Genomic DNA, 17,306 nt, shown 5'->3' on the forward strand with positions numbered 1-17,306 from the left:
GCTTCCAATGCGGGCTACTGTGGTTAATAAACACACTCTGAGTTTAGGAGAGGCAGGCTAAAATGCCATATGTAGAGACAGAATAAAATGGATTGCAAAACTGCACTGACCATTATATAAAATTGTTGTCAGTTAAAAATAAAATAAAATTAAAAAAAAAACTACACTGACCATCATTTTATCTTTTCCATAGTGATCTAGATGATCCAGAAGGCACCGTGAGATCATGAAGAATTATGAGCATCCTTTTTGGAAGTTCCAGTTGACAGAGATCTGGGGCTGCTGGGATACTGCCGAAGACCTGCTTCAGTGCTGCACAGGGAGGGGACATCTCCTACACTGACATTCTTACCTCTGGGTTGAATTTGAGCTGTTGAATTGATTTTTAAAGCCATCTACTTTTGCCTAACTCTCCTATTTGAGAGGCCAGTAGGCTAACTAGATAACTGGTTCTAGTTCCACCAAAATCTTTGTGAATCTGGGTAAACTACTTGTCCACTTTAAACCTCTGTTGTCACTTTGGCAAAAGCAGAGTTGAGTTAGGTGTCCAGTTCTATGTCTGTGATTTCTCATAGTTTGCTACATCAGATAAATCTTCTTAGGGTTTGTAAGGCCGGGTGACTGGGGTAGAATGCCTCCTGGGTTTGCACTTGCCATTGTATAGTTTAATCTCAGGAGTAGATTCGCAGTCACCTTTTGACGGGCACCTACCCTGAATGATAGATAAGGCCAGCTACTCATTCACGGTGTTTCCCTCTGGAGTTTTTGTGTTTATTTGTTGTGCTGCCATAAAATGTTGTGAACTCCCAAGGAGGAAGAGTAAAACAAGAAAACAAAACCTCATCATTATTTAATGGGAGTTGTATACCACAAATTGCTTCCACAGTTAGATGATTTGTTTTAAATCTCAGCTCCATTTCTATATAAACGTGGGCAAATTACTGAAATTACTTATACCTCAGTTGCTTCCTTAGAAAAATGAGGACAATAATTACTATCCACCCTATACTGTTTTTGTGAGTTTTAAATGCATGTATAGCCCGGTGCCTGGCATACAATAGGAGCCAGTGAATATAGATTTCATTTTTATTATTTGATTTGCAATATCATGCCCATCACATAAAATTATGAGGAATTAGATGATTACTATTATATATAATAGCGAAATGATTAAGATAAAATAATTACAATTAAAGGGCATTGTTTACTCTCTAACAATAGCTGAATTATTACCCTATATTTCATGTTATTATCATAATCACGGGAGGAAAGGCCCGGCATTGACTCTAACATGAAGGTCTAGAGAAGGGATAACAATTGAATAGATGACAATTTATGGGCTCAAAATGAGCTCGAAATTCATTCCTCAGCAAAAATAGAACAGTACAGATTTCTCACATACTCTACGTTCTGAGAGGAAAAAAAAGAACTCACAGAGGGAAAAGGATAAAATAGTGTAGGAGTGTTTCAAAGTGGTCTAGGAAAGAAAAGTCTTCTGGTTGCTCCTTTGAAGTTAGATTGAAATGAATCTATTCCCTACCCAAGAAATGAAGGCATGATTTGCAGTGTATATTTAATTTTTGCTAAAAATATGTAGCTAAGAGAAAGCCAAGGACATATTTTCATTTAAGAGAAGCCAATTTTGGTGTTGTTTTCTGTGTGGGTGGAAAGTGCTGTGTTTTTATTCTTGCCAATCAACAACCAACATTCGGAGTCACAATACACATTCGCATTAATGATTATAACCTTAGCTCTGGTCGTTAGGGAGACTAACGTTGATAGCAGCCAGGATCTCCAAGGATAAATGTTTCATTCTCCAGCTGATGTGCGCATTTCACTGATGGGCAGCCACAAAGTTACTTCTACTGTTCTACCAACATTTGTTACTGCTTCATTCTTCCTGTTGGTCACATCTGAAAATAAACTGGACCCCTTGACACATGCTCCTTCCTATATTTGGAGTGAGGGGCGGCATAGTGGAGTGGCCAGAGCACAAGCTTAGAGTCAGATAAACCAGGTTCAAATCCCAGTGCTGCTACTTTGGACTCCAAGCTTCAGTTTTCTCATCTGTAAAATGGGGATAACAATGATATCTATCTCATGGGGCTTTCGTGAGAATTCACGGGGTCATGTGTGTATTCATTCATGGAGAGGCAGTGTAAGCAGTGCCCAAGGCCCTGAGGATTTCACACTGCCTGAATTTGAGTCCTGCCTCCACCACAGCTGTGTGATATTGGCAACACTGCGGTTGGCATCTTCATCTATAAAATGGGGAGAATGACAGTTCCTGCCTCATTGGGGAAGTTGAGATGACTGAAAGAAATAATACATAACAATAGCTAATGTGTGCTTGGCTTGTGCTGATCAGTCTTATCTCTTTTTGGTCTTCTCTGTTGAGAAGGCTGTACTTCTTTAGTCTTTTATCATGGGAATTATTTTCAACCTTTCAGTTTTTGTAGATTTTTTCATTCTTCTGAATGCCCATAGTAGTTTTTTGCACTTCTCTTATAGTCCTTATACCATAGGATAGTTAGTTTTATGCATCAACTTGGCTGGGCTGTAGGATCCAGTTATTCAAACACTAACCTAGGTGCTGCCACCAAAGTATTTTGTAGATGAGGTGAATATCTACAGTCAGTTACCTTCAAGTAAGGAAATTACTCCAGATAACGTGGGTGGGCCTCATCCAGTCAGTTGATGGCCTTCAGAGCAAAAGCTGAAGTTCCTTGGAAGAGAAGAAATTCTGCCTCAAGACCACAGCATCACAGCCTGCCTGCCTGCACTATAAATTACAAACTTGCCAGTGTCCACAATTGCATGAGCCACTTCCTTAAAATAAACTTAAAAACCCCTTTATCTGCTATTGTTCTGTTTCTCTACAGCGTCCTGATAATTACATGCCACATTGTCACTTTTTTTGTTTTTTTTTCCACTTTGTATGAAAATTTTAGTTACAGGTGTCATTTGCCCTTAGGATAGGAAGCTGCTGGAAGGCAGGGTGCGCCATATAGATCTCGACATCTGGCCCAGTCAGTGCCTAGGACCGTATCTGCTCTGTGGTAGATTTGAGATCACCACTTTGCATGCCCCTTGCATCTAAGTTCTGCTTGGCCCTTTCCATGTGGTTCTGTACAGTGCTCTTAAAAATTTTTAATTAGTGGCCAATGTTAAAGAAAAGGAATGGCAGCAATTGGGCGGAGCTTCATGGGGGCTGTTTCCCCAGACAGAGTTGTTATCCAACTCGGTTGACTACAGACGTTTGTATTTGCCAAACTTTGATGTTTCACATGTTTCTTAAGAGGGGTGTGTGAATGGAGAAGTCATTTAAATTTGCATTATTTTTATTGCCATATTTAGTTCTCTTACTTTTCATATCAAAATATTAAGGGGGTACAGATGTTTTTTGGTTATATGGATCGCTTATGTAATGCTTGAGTCATGGCTATGAGTGGGCCCATCACCAAAATAGTGTTCATTGTACGTGTTAAGTAGGTTTTTCTCCCTCCCCTACCTCCTCCTCCCTGCTTGATTTCCACTGAGTTTTACTTCCCTCTGTGCACTTGTGTGCTCTCGATGAGTTCATATTTAATATCAAGTATATGTGGTGTTTGTTTTGCCATTCTTTAGATACTCCATTTAGGAGAATGGTCTCCAGTTCCACCCAAATTGTTGCAAAAGGCATTAGCTCATCCTTTTTATGGCTGAGTAGTACTCCATAGTACACATATACCATATTTTATTAATCTGCTCATGAATCGATGAGCACTTGGGTTGATTCCACATCTTTGCAATTGTGAATTGTGCTGCAATAAACACTCAAGTGTAGGTGTCTTTTTGATGAAAATACTTCTTTTCCTTTAGGTAGATACCAAGTAGTGGGATTGCTGGATTGAATGGTAGGTCTACTTTTAGTTCTTTGAGGAATCTGTATACTATTTCCCATAGAGGTTGTACTAATTTGCAGTCCTACCAACAGTGTATAAGCATTCCTTTCTCTCTGCATCCATATCAGCTTCTATTGTTTTTGGACTTTTTCATAAAAGCCATTCTATAATAACTGGGGTAAGGTGATATCTCATTGTGGTTTTAATTTGCATTTCCCTGATGATTAGTGACATTGAGCATTTTTTCATGTTTATTGGTCATTTGTCTATCTTCTTTTAAAAAACTTCTGTTCATGTATTTTGCCCACTTTTTAATGGGTTTTTTTGTTTTTTACTTGCTGATTTGATTGAGTTCTTTGTAGTTTCTGGATATTAGCCCTTTATCAGATGTATAGTTTGTGGATATTTTCTCCCATTCTGTAGGTTGTCTATTTGCTCTGTTGATTATTTCCTTAGTTGTGTACAAGCTTTTTAGTTTAATCAAATCCAACTGATTTATTTTTGTTGTTGCTGTACTTAATGTTGGGATTTTAGTCATAAATTCTTTGCCTAGGCTGATATCCACAAGTGTTTTTCCTACATTTTCTTCTAGAATTCTTATGGTGTCATGCCTTACATTTAAGTATTTTATCCATCTTGAATTAATTTTTGTGAATGGTGAGAGATAGGGGTCCTGTTTCATTCTTCTGCATGTGGCTATCCAATTTTCCCGGCACCATTTATTGAATAGGGATTTTTTTTGCCCCGGTGTGTGTTGTTGTCTGCTTTGTCAAAGATCAGTTGGCTATAGGTAGATAGTTTTATATTTGGATTCTCTGTTCTGTTCCATTGGTCTATGTCTCTATTTTTGTACCAGTACCATGCTGTTTTGGTTACTGTTGGCTTGTAGTATAGTTCAAAGTCTGGTAATGTGATGTCTCCAGATTTGTTCTTTTTGCTTAACACATTAACTACCACATGAGTTGCATTTAACTCACGCTAATTTTGAGCCTGGGGCTTCATGAAGCACATGTAACTGACGTGTCTCTTCACCTAGGAAGGTGCGTGAACTATTTTTCAAGTTGCATATAACTCACACACATAAAACAATGAAAAATAACAAATAGTGCATTACATTAGAAATGATCATTTTGTTTTTGAAGTCTTTATTCTATTTTCATAATAAAACACAGTGGCTCCAAAGAAAAAATTTTTTTTCTAGTGTGGCAGTCAATATGTTAAGATTGCTATTGGGCTCTTTTCTGGTTCCAAACAAAGCTTAGGATTATTTTTTCTAGATCTGTGAAGAAGCATGACATTGGTATTTTGATGGGGATTGCATTGAATCTATAAATCACTTTAGGTAGTATGGACATTTTAACAATGTTGATTCTACCCATCCATGAGCATGATATGTTTTTCCATTTGTTTGTGTCATCTATGATTTCTTTCCCCAATGTTTCATAGTTCTCCTTATAGGGATCTTTTACCTCCTTGGTTAAGTATATTCCTACATACTTTATTTTCTTTGTAGCTATTGTGAATGGTATTGAGTCTTTGATTTGACTCATAGCTTGACTGTTATTGGTATATAGAAATGCTACTGATTTATGTACATTGATTTTGTAACCTGAAACTTTGCTGAATTTATTTATCAATTCCAAGAGTCTTTGGTGTTTTCTGGACACAAGATCATATCATCAGCAAAAAGTGATAGTTTGACCTTCTCTTTCCTGATTTAGATACACTTTATTTCTTTCTCTTGCCTGATTGCTCTGGCTAGGACTTCCAACACTATGTTGAATAGAAATGGTGACAGTGGGCACCTTTGTCTTGTTCCAGTTCTTAGGGAAAATGTTTTCAACTTTTCCTCATTCAGCATCATGTTGACTGTGAGTTTGTCATATATGGCTTTTTATAATTTTGAGGTATGTTCCCTCTATGTCCAGTTTGTTGAGGGTTTTTATCATGAAAGTTTGCTGGATTATGTCAAATGCCTTTTCTGCATCTATTGAGATGATCATATGGTCTTTGTTTTTGCTTTGTTTATGTGGTGAATCACATTTATTGATTTATGTATGTTGAACCATCCTTGCATCCCTGGGATGAAGCCCACACAGTCATTGTGGATTATTATTATTTTTTGATGTGTTGTTGAATTCAGTTTGCTAGTATTTTATTGAGGATTTTTGCATCTATACTTATATGGGATATTATTGGTCTATAGTTTTCTTTTTTTGTTGTGCCCTTTCTTGGCTTTGATATCAAGCTGATACTGGCTTCATAGAATGAGTTGGGGAGAATTGCCTCCTTCTCAATATTATAGAATAATTTCTATTGTATGAGTATCAGCTCTTCTTTGTAGGTCTGGTAGAATTCAGCTGTCAATTCATCTGGTCCAGAAATTTTTTTTGTTGGAAGGTTTTTTATTACTGCTTTGATCGCTCTGCTCATTATTGGTCTGTTCAGGAGTTCTATTTCCTCCAGTTTGAGTCTTGGGAGGTTATATGTTTCCGGGTATTTGTCCATTTCCTTTATGCTTTCTAGTTTATGTGTGTAGAGATTTTTGTGGTGTCCACGGATGATGTTTTGCATCTGTGGTGTCAGTTGTAATGTCTCCTTTTTCATTTCTGCTTGAGCTTATTTGGGTCCTTTCTCTTCTGTTCCTTGTTAATCTACCAAGAGGTCTGTCAATTTTGTTTATGTTTTCAAAGAACCAACTTTTTGGTTTGTTGATCCTTTTTATTATTCTTTTGTTTTCTGCTTCATTTAGTTCTACTCTGACCTGCATTATTTCTTTTCTTCTGCTAGCTTTGGGTTTCATTTACTCTTCTTTTTCTAGTTCCTTGAGATGTGACTAATTAGGTTGTTAATTTATGATCTTTCTGTCTTTCTGGTTCTTTCTTAAAAGTTACAGTGCCCCAACTATTTGCAGGATCCTTAGATTATATACAAATAATTAGAATATTTTAACCTAAATTGTTTATAACCTAAACATTTCATTGAGTAATCTAAATTTTTATACTACCTGAATTCAAGAGTGTGGGAAATAAATACTAGAGTAAAGGGCGTGGAATGTAAAATTCCAACAATGACAGGCTGTGATGGTGGTTTGGCCCAAGTCTTCTGAATATAACCAAGATTGAAACAAACTGTTCATGGAAAACACAAATGCATTTTTATGATATGTAAAAGGAAAATCATAGCCTCAGGCACCTGTGAAGAGCTGGCCCCACAGATCATTCATTAAGGACATTTCTTGCTAACCTCCCATAAGCAAGGACATGCAAATTGTACCTATGTGTAACACCTAAAACTAAAGCATGTTTGATTCCACACTAATAATGAATTACAAGTTTATCTTACAGGTAACAGAACTGGAGACAAGACAGAATCAGGCATTCTTCCACCCACTCAGGACATCAACATAATTGATGCTTCCACTCCTTTATTTTAGGTAAAATGTATATTTCTTGGGCCTCACAAGAATGTAGCCACTACCTCATCAACCCCTCCTCCCCAATGCCTTTTCCCCTCCCTCTGTAAATGCTGAAGTTTCCAACCCCTCCTTCAGCAAAAACAGCCACAGCTTGTCTACAGTTAGTGTTTTCTTCCCTGGGTGCATCCTCAAAATCTTGGCTTAATAAACCTCCATTGATTGAGATTTTTGCCTCAGTCATTTGTTTGAGTTGACAGGTATCAAGTAGATTTAAAATAACTGTAAAACTCAGGGCTGCTTTGAGTTCAATTCCCCCTCAAACAGTCATTTCTCATTTTCCATTTGTTTACAGCTTCGTCAGTGCTGTTTGCCTCACTTCACTGTGCTTAGTAAAATGATTCTGGAGCCTCTGAATAATTAGAATAAGAACCAGACCACATTAATCTCCAAAAATGGAACTGCTATGGACTGATATCTGTGAAATTATTTAAGTTCTATTTTCTAAAACTAGAAACTTGAGAGTCTTTATTAAAACACTCAGCTGCTATAATTTCAGGCCTGTGTGCGTGTATTGTGGGCAACCCAAAGACAAGCGCCAGTCACATTCCTGGGTGAGTGTGTGTTGTAATGGAGAAACCAGCAGAAAGAAAATCACCTCCCAACATGGCCTAGGAGTAAGGAACAGGAGATGAAGAGCAGAGCTGTGAACTCAGTGACAGGGCCCTCCTGGTTGGGCAACTCTTCATCAAAGAACACCGGGCTCCTGATTGGGCGTCGGTCCCCCATATCTGCTGGGGCTCAGGAGAGGACTGGCTGAGCCAGAAGTGGATCAACACAGAAGAGGTGACACAGAGTCCCCATGAATCTTTTCTGACCATCTTGTGGGTCATGCAAAGCTGCATGATGGTGGTACCAATTTTAATTATTACGTGATGGAACGAATGGGCTTATTTAACAAGTAACTATATCTAATTAGCTGTCCCTGGCTATGGCCCTATAGGGGAGGGAAGATTTCCCTTTAACCTCTGAGGGTTTGATAACGGAGTCTATGAAATAAACTGACAATAGGCAGATTAACAGGAGAAAAGGTATACACATTTATTATGCAAACAGGGCATCACAGGAGGAAAAAACAGTGGACATCCCCAAAGCCAGGGAGATTTAGGAGCTTATATATACCTTCTTCACAGGGGACAGGGGAGCAGGGATGGAGGTAACTTAGGGGAGAGTAAGTGATTTGGGGGAAAGAATAGATGATGGTTTGCCACAGAGTCTGTCTGGCTGTGGTGCTGAGTTCTAGTCTCCTCTCCTGTGATAAGACAATCTTCTCTGGTTGATGAAACCCCTGGGGAAGGGATTGGTAACAACTGAGTTCCTTTTGGAGGATCTGTCTTTAGGGAGATGAGGGGAGTTCAAAGAAAGCCTGCATTTGTTGTTTTTCAAGTGCCTTCAGCTATTATATAATGACAGTGATCAACATACCAAAGTGGCATATTTGGGGGTGGCATTTTCTGAACTTCTGCACCTTGTCTCTCAGCTGTGCCATTTCAGCATGTGCACCTGCTGGCACTGCTGGCTCCTTGCCTGCTGACTGTCTCTCTCTGCTGGAGCCCACTGCACACCGCAGGACAGGGGGGCTGGGGATTAACACATGTGTCTTCTCCTAGCAGCTTTTAGCCCTAACACCATCACTCCCTCATCCTGCCGGAGTAGAGACAGCTCCTAGGCACATATTCTGCAGTTTCCTAAGTTCCCCACCAGGGTTAAGCCCCAGTTGCCCAGTGTGGTAACTGGCTCCTAATACACCCTTTATTGCCCTCATCCCTTCCCAGCTACACTTCACATCTCTACAGGTGTTTTGGGGTTTCTCCTCCCAAATGGACCACTTGCACTTGAAGTCTTGTCTCAGGAAAGGCTTCTAGGGAAACCAAAACCAAAACAGCATCTATATTCCAAAAATTTCTCCTTTGTCTGTAGAATAATACTACACATGCCTGGGCTGCCATATGTCTGTGTTCACTCGTTAATTCATTGACTCATTCCCTTTGTCAAAAAAATATTGGTTGTCTATTTGATGTAAAACTCACTGAGCCAGCTGCTGCAAAGACAGTAGTAAACAGACACAGGCCCTGTCCCCAGAGTAGCCTCTCCTGTAGAAACACAGTGTGAGCCACATGTGTGATTTAAAGAGAAGTAAAAAGAAACCCAATATGTCTAAAATACTATCATTTCGCTGTGTACCAAGTATTTGGAATCCAGTGTTCATTTTCCATTTGCAGCTCTGCTCGATTTGAACCAGCCATAGTTCAAGTGCTCAGTAGCCACATGTGGCCAGAGGCTACCGTATAGAGTAGCCCAGCTCTGGAAGTTCACTCTAATGAGGATAGGGGAGGAGCAGGCCACTTCAGAGGTGGTCAAACGATAGAGGACTAGTCACCTCAATCGGTGTTTGTCCAACTTGGTGTGTGTCTGAATGCCTGTGGAGCTAATGAGGGACTTGGGGTCCAAGGCTCATGGAGATAGAGGACTGGGGCCTTTGTATTTTCACCAGGTTCCCCAGGTGATCTTGTAACAGAGATAAAAGTCTAAAAAAGGACAACAAATTGTTTTACAAATTGTCTCTTTAAAACCCCCTACCTCTTTGGGAATTAAAACCTGCATTCCTGCCTGAGGCCAGTAATCAAAGGGGCACAAAAATGTTCTTTGCTGTTTGTTTCCTAGTATCTTAAACCACAGGCATTGGCTCAACAGAATTGTCTGGACAAGGGTCACAAGACAGTGGTCACCTGAGATAAGGTCCACTGAAACCGCCAATTGTAGTTAAACAACAACAGCCTGAAACCACAGCGTGTGATGCCCAACCGCTGAAACCCCCCTTTAAAAAGCCCCATTTTTCTGCTTAAAGGCAGAATGGTGGTCTTTTGAGACACTAGTTGCCACCCGCCTCATTTGCTGGCAAATTAATAAACTTCTCTTTCCTTTTCCTCAAACCACTTGTCCTCATTCTTCATTCTCACTAATTCAGCCTCAGGAGCAAGTACCAAGGTTTTGGTAACAATCTGTGTACACAGTTTGATAACCACTGCCCTGCTTCACTCCCTGACCCAATCTCCTCCCTGTGAGCTCTTTATGTAAGGCCTTCTGCCCCAGCTTGCTGGCATCTTGGATATACCCAGGGAATGTTTAAAAGTACTGATTCCTGGGTCAGTAAAAATTCTGATTAAGTGACAAGAAGTGAGGCTGGATTACCAAGATATTTAAAGTCTCCCTAGCTAAGGTACAGCCAAATTTGGGAACCACTGGTGGGTAACCAAACAACGCATACTTTGGATGTCCAGTTTTGTAAAAATATCTGTATGTATGAGCGCCACAAGGAAGAATCTTGAAGGACATAGAGACCCATCCCATCCCGGAAAATGTGAGTGAGTATGAATATACTTTGTGTTCTTTTTCTTTGTCTCTATTTTCTGATTTTTTCCTTCCTAACTGTGTGTGGCACTTGACATGAAAGATAATAAAATAAAATCCAGTTGAAGGAACAATATAAGAATTGAATCTAGATTTATTTGGAGTTTTTATTTAGGCTTTGCTTCGCATTTTCAGCCTATGATCATCTGCTTTTTGGTAATGTTTCCTTAAGTGTTTAGTTTGGCCTTGAATTGAATCTTTGCCTTCTGAAAGGATGGCCCTGGCAGCCCCACAGAAACCCACTGGAGGGGATAAGATGGAGGCAGAGAAACCTGTTAGGAAGTTGATGTTTCCAGTGAGCAGGATCTTTAGGGCTGGGCCAGATGTAAGGGTGGGCCTTAGTACTCTCATTCCTGGACCTCCAGTCAGGGGGGCCTTCTGGTTGAGGTCATGAAACCTACTCAGCACCTGGGTGTTGTAATGCTTTTTGCTGGGTTTGGGCTGTTAGTGATAGAGAAAAAAATAAAAGAAATCCTGAAATGTGAGGCTTTGGCTTCGGGCATAAACCAGCTTGCATTTAAATTCAATGTTGAATGATTCTAAGGCTATAAACATTGATCTTCTCTTAGACCAGTTGCATTTATATCTGAATAGGCAAATTCAGAGGTGCTAAATTTTGTGTGTTTATGTAGATAATCCCTGATGCCTGACATTGATCTGTGCACACGAGCCCAACCATATATCATCGAAATGGAGTTGGGTCTTCTATTTTAGCTGCTGTGTACTGTGTTAAGTGTTTCAGTGAATTCACGGAAATCACACAATGCGTTTTTAAAGTTGACTTTGACAAATTGAAATAAAATGAAGCTTAAACTGTTGCTAACTTTTAAAAGTTGTCTAAATAGTAATTTGATCTGGTCTTACAGAAATGACAAATTTAAGTCAGAGGAAGGGGCAACATTGTCATAGTTTGGGTCTTTGTGTCTCTCCTCGGTTTTTAGATCCATATTTATATGTGGTGCTTTGCATTTTTTTCCCAGTGAACTTGACCTGAAACTCTTTAGAGTGGTCAAATGCTAAACTTCTTTTAGCACCACCCAAACTGGTTTCATTCTTCCAAAACAGGTTTTTGCTTTAGAGTATAAATTGACAAGGGAAATGCATGTAGCCAAGATCCTTATTTGAGCCCATTACAAGATTCAGACTTGTCTAGACCTGTCCGATGAGTGGGGGGAGGGGACAGGTCGTTAAGAGGTTAAAGAGGTTATTTGCATGAGCTAATTTGCATTGGGCCTGTTTTTTGTTGTAGGAGAGGTAGGGACCATTATCATGTGCCTGGAGGAGAGAGGAGAATAGGAGGGTGTTTTGGTGCTGGCTCTGGAGGAGGCACAGGTGCACGGTGTCAACCTGAAATAATCAAAAGGATCAGAATCTAGTTTGAAAAAAGTTTATTCCAGTACAAGGGTTGAGGGCTGCAGCCTGGGACACACTTCCAAGGTGCCTTGGGGAGTGGTCCAGAGAACAAAAGAGAGGCTCAAATTTTTAAAGGAAAAACAGACAAATCAGGAGAGGGGGCGATTATACAAGTTGTTCGTCAGGAATTCCCATTGGTTTACAGAAGTAATTGGCTAGTGATTGATTATGCCCTGTGGATCTGTGGGGTGTACGGCCTTTTACGGCTGCCTGGCCTGAGCTATTCTAGAGCCCTCACAGCAAGTGGGTGCAAGAGGTATTTGCTTGTCTCAAGGGGGAGTGAGACTTGGCTGCTGTGACATTCCTCAGCCACACTTTCTCCCCAGGCTTCAGAGAATGTATCACCAGGCTGTCACTGAGGCTTGGCACCCCTGGGAGCTTCTAAGGGAGCCTTGGGAATGTACTTTGACCTTCCTCTGGTGGGCACTGGCAGCAGGGAGTTCTCTGGGTGTCAGAGAGCATTACAAAGAGACTGAGCAGAGAGGAAGAGTGTGTGGGTGCGCTCCCTTGGGAAATGTCGCTGAGGGTCTGGTGTGGGAACCCACAGGAGATGTCGGCAGGGACACCCAGACATGACTTGTGACACGTCTTAGTGTTGTAGGAGGGTCAAGTCAGGAATGTGGGCTTTCTCCATTCATCCAATTCCATTTATACTCGTATATGTTCAAGGCAAATTTAAACTGGAATGGCTTCCATTCGGGAATGCCGATTTACTTTAGCAACAGAAATGCTTCTTTAGCTGAATAAGTCTCTAGGTAGTGAAGGGACTCCACACAACATTATTTCTAGTGAAGTCTTTGATTCATAGAAAGATTCTTAGAAGTCTCACACTACAGTGTGTCAATAAACAAGCAATTGTTTGGATTTTCATGCAGGAAATGTGCTTGGCCAGCAATCATCCTTAGGACATTTTCAGAGATGCATGTGATTCTCAAAGAGGTCTTGTTCTGGGAATGCCTTGTAATTAGTTCCAAACTCTTACCAAACACCAGCCTAGACCTATAATTTCTATGCAAACTCAGCGCACTGTTTGAGTCATACTATGTTTCTTTTTTTTGCTCAAGATTTGTCATCCATTAAATAAAAACAAAAACCTTCTCTGGTTTTACAAAATAGACAGCCACCTGAAATTGCTAGAGGGAAGAGCCAGTTTGCACAATGTGGGGGGCATGTTGTGGCGGGAAAACCTGGAGACTCAGAGTCAGGAGGTGTGGGCTCGTCCCCTCACGCCTGTGCCCCTGAGCAAGCATCCCTGTGAGTCTGGGCTTCCTTTCTTATCAAAGCAGGTGGCTAAATCCAGGTTCATATTCAAAAACTACTTGTTGAGTTACAGATTCATGCCAAGGGTTTCCATAAACCTTCCCCAACCCAACCACCACCACTTCCTTTTAGGACTATCTGGTTTCCAAGGTCCACTTCAGTCCTAATAGCTTTGTATGCCTGGGAACTTATGCTTTAAATTCTTCTGTAAGAAACTTACCTGGTGTATAACAAAAATGAAAATGTCTCTATCGTTTTCCTGATTTCAACTTGCCAATTATAAACATTCGTACAACACAGAATTTATAAATCAAAATCACTCGTAAGCATATTTCCCAGCAGTAACCACAGTCCATATTTTGGTGTATTAGCATCTAGCCCTGTTTCTGTGGAGTCTCATACATATTTATTTTTCCTAGGGTGTTTTCAGAAGTCTTCCTCTCCATCTGGTTTTTTCTTTCATGTCAACATGGGATCTTTTCATGTCAAGAAATACAGATCACATCAGCATTTTCAATGAATTTAGACCATATCATCACATTGTTAAATCATAATTTATATAACTATTCCCTGTTGATGGACATTGAAATTGGTTCCATTTTTTGTATGAAAGCAAACTAATATAAATATTGTACATCCATCTTTGTGACTACTATCTCTGTTTCTTTATTTTTTACCCCTTCAGGTAAATTCCTACAAGTAGAAATCCTGGTTTAAAAGATATCTGGAAGAACTGCACCAATTTACATTCTTACCAAATATTAATAGTATAAAAATGCCCATATCTCTAAACTCAAGTTATATTAGCATTATTGTCCTTTTAATTTTTTATAGATCAGCAGGCAAAAGATGACATCTTGTTTTATTTTTATTTCTTTGACTACTAGCACTGTTGAACATCTTTTTAGGTGTCTATTCACCATTTTATCTTTTCATTTGTAAACTATCTATATCTTTCCTCCATTTTTATTGAAATATATATCTTTTTTATTGCTTTGTAAAGACTCTTTCTATATTAAGAATATTCTATGAATTATAATTCAGACCATACCTGTTTATTCTCAAATTACTCTCATTTTAAATTAAGGCTTAATTCATCCATTAGCAGATCATTTATAAAATGAACTTTTGAGATATGTTGGGAAGAGTTGATCACTCAATGTAGAAGGTCAAATCTTATTTTCTATGGCAAATTAATTTATTTTTCAAACTTCATTTTTTTCTTTTTCTTTAATTTCACTCCCACTTTCTATACAGAACTCTTCCTAAGTCCCCGGCTCCCACTTTAGCTCCCCAAAAGTGAGGCTATTAAGGTGCTCAGTGATTAGAGGATTTGAACATTTTGAAAAAGAAGTGGGTGTCGACAGCACATTATTGAAACTTGAAAGAGAGCCAGTGTGATATAATTTCACATTGGGAGCTGATCACTATGGCAACAAGGAACAGATTTTGAAAAATAAGGTTCAATATAATAGAATTAGGGGAGAAAAATTGATTAGAAAAAAAAAGTCTGTTTATCTTTTGTTTTACTTTCAGCTTGTTTATCACATGTTCCAAAAATCTACATTAGCCCCCATAAAACATATTTCTTTTTCAAAATCAAGCACATTTTAATTATGTTTATATTGTATAAAGCCACAAGGAGAAAATGCTTTTGTTTATAATAATAGTGACAGTATCTCTTTGGAGTCTTTTATTTGAGAAGAAATAGTTTAATTTAAAATATATGCATAGTTTTGAATACTTATTTTTATTAATAACTTATTATTTTCATCTATTTATGCACTCAACCAAAAAACATTCATTGAGCCACTGTGCTAAAAATTGAGTATACAGTTGATCCTTGAACAACACAGAGGCTAGGGGCACCCCTCTCACGGTAGGAAATCCACGTATAATTTTTGACTCCCCAAAAACTTAACAACTAATAGCCTACTGTTGACCTTACCAATAACATAAAGTTGATTAATACATGTTTTGTACATTATATGTATTATATACTGCATTTATACAATAAAGTAATCCAGATAAAAGAAAACATCATGCAGAAAATCACAAGGAAGAGAAAATATATTTACTATTCATTAGGTGGAAGTGGATCATCATAAAGGTCTTCATCCTCATCATCTTCATGTTGAGTAGGCTGAGGAGGAGGAGGGAGAGGAGAGGTTGGTCTTATTCTCTCAGGGGTAGCAGAGGCAGAAGAGATGGAGGAGGTAGAAGGGGAGGCAGGAGAGGCAGGCACCCTCAGAGTAATTACTATTGAAAAAAATACATATGTAAGTAGACTTACACCATTTAAACCCATGTTGTTCCAGGGTCAACTGTAAAACGTGGAGCAATTGGTCTCTATTCTCATGGAGTTTTCATTCTATAGGAGATATTTTCCATATCTTTAAAAACTCTTCAAACCACAAATTCAATGTTACAATTTTCTAATGCATGTATATGTGATGATTTATTTAATTATAATATTATTGTTGGGCATTTAGACTGATTTTAATTTTTCATTATGACTGGTGATTGAGTGGTAAGCTATCTGTATATTAACCTGAGTTTCTGGTTATTTTCTCAGGATTGTTTCTTAGAAAGGGAATTACTAGCTTAAAATACCTAAACATTTTTCTTTAAAAACAAAATTAGAGGCTGGGCGCAGTGGCTCACGCCTGTAATCCTAGCACTCTGGGAGGCCGAGGCGGGTGGATCGCTCAAGGTCAGGAGTTCGAGACTAGCCTGAGCAAAAGTGAGACCCCGTCTCTACTAAAAATAGAAAGAAATTATCTGGCCAACTAAAAATATATATAGAAAAAATTCGCCGGGCATGGTGGTGCATGCCTGTAGTCCCAGCTATTCGGGAGGCTGAGGCAGTAGGATTGCTTAAGCCCAGGAGTTTGAGGTTGCTGTGAGCTAGGCTGACGCCAGGGCACTCACTCTAGCCCAGGCAACAAAGCGAGACTCTGTCTCAAAAAAAAAAAAAAATTAGAACTCTAAAAATGATAAATTCATAGTCTTTCCAGTGAAAAGATCATCTTGTCAACAACACTGTTTCTAGAAATGCAGCATAGGTAGGCTAGGGTAATAAATTGCTTTGTTTTATTAATGTCTCCTAAAGTAGATGTTGAGTAGAATTTTGCTTTAGAAAACAAGCCAAAGTTTAATAAAATGTCAAAATTCAATACTACTCAATGAATAGAGTCTTTGTGGAGAAGGTCCTCTTTGATAAGAAAGAAAAAAGATGTCAACTCTATGCAGTAAGGTTGTGTTTGAGGAAAAAACACACAAACATGATCCAGATTTGAAGTTAAGTTTACTTCCTTAGGAGATCAGTCCCAGAGGTCAACAGCCAAATTAGTAATGTCAGAGTATAATGGTCTAAGAAGCCAGTTATGAGCCAACAGACTTATTGGTTTATCATCACTCATAGCCATCACTCCCTGTGCCACTGATGGCTGCCCCAACAAAAATGGGATATCCCATTCTTATCCCACAAAACTCTCACTCTTCTATTCATTATATATGTCATTTCCAGAATATAGAGTATTCATAATGGAATGAATTTTATTTGTTGAAAAGACATTTCAATTACAGTTTATAAATCATCAGACCCACCAACATAGTATCTTACACAATTTGCATTTTCAAGAACCAAAATTATAAATGCTGCTTCCTTTTGCTTGGCTCAAAACATATCGCTCCAGGGAGTAGTTATCAACAAACTCCACTTCTCCTTGAGGATGAGGTGAGATGAAAACTGTATAAATGTTAGGAGCCTGGGATGCTAATCTTGGGTCTGCATTTGTGTGACCTCAAGCAAGTCACTCTTTCTGCATCTGGGTTTTTTCACCTATAAAATAAGGAGGTTG

Source organism: Lemur catta, chromosome 10 (assembly GCF_020740605.2).
Source record: "Lemur catta isolate mLemCat1 chromosome 10, mLemCat1.pri, whole genome shotgun sequence".
Classification (NCBI taxonomy): domain Eukaryota; kingdom Metazoa; phylum Chordata; class Mammalia; order Primates; family Lemuridae; genus Lemur; species Lemur catta.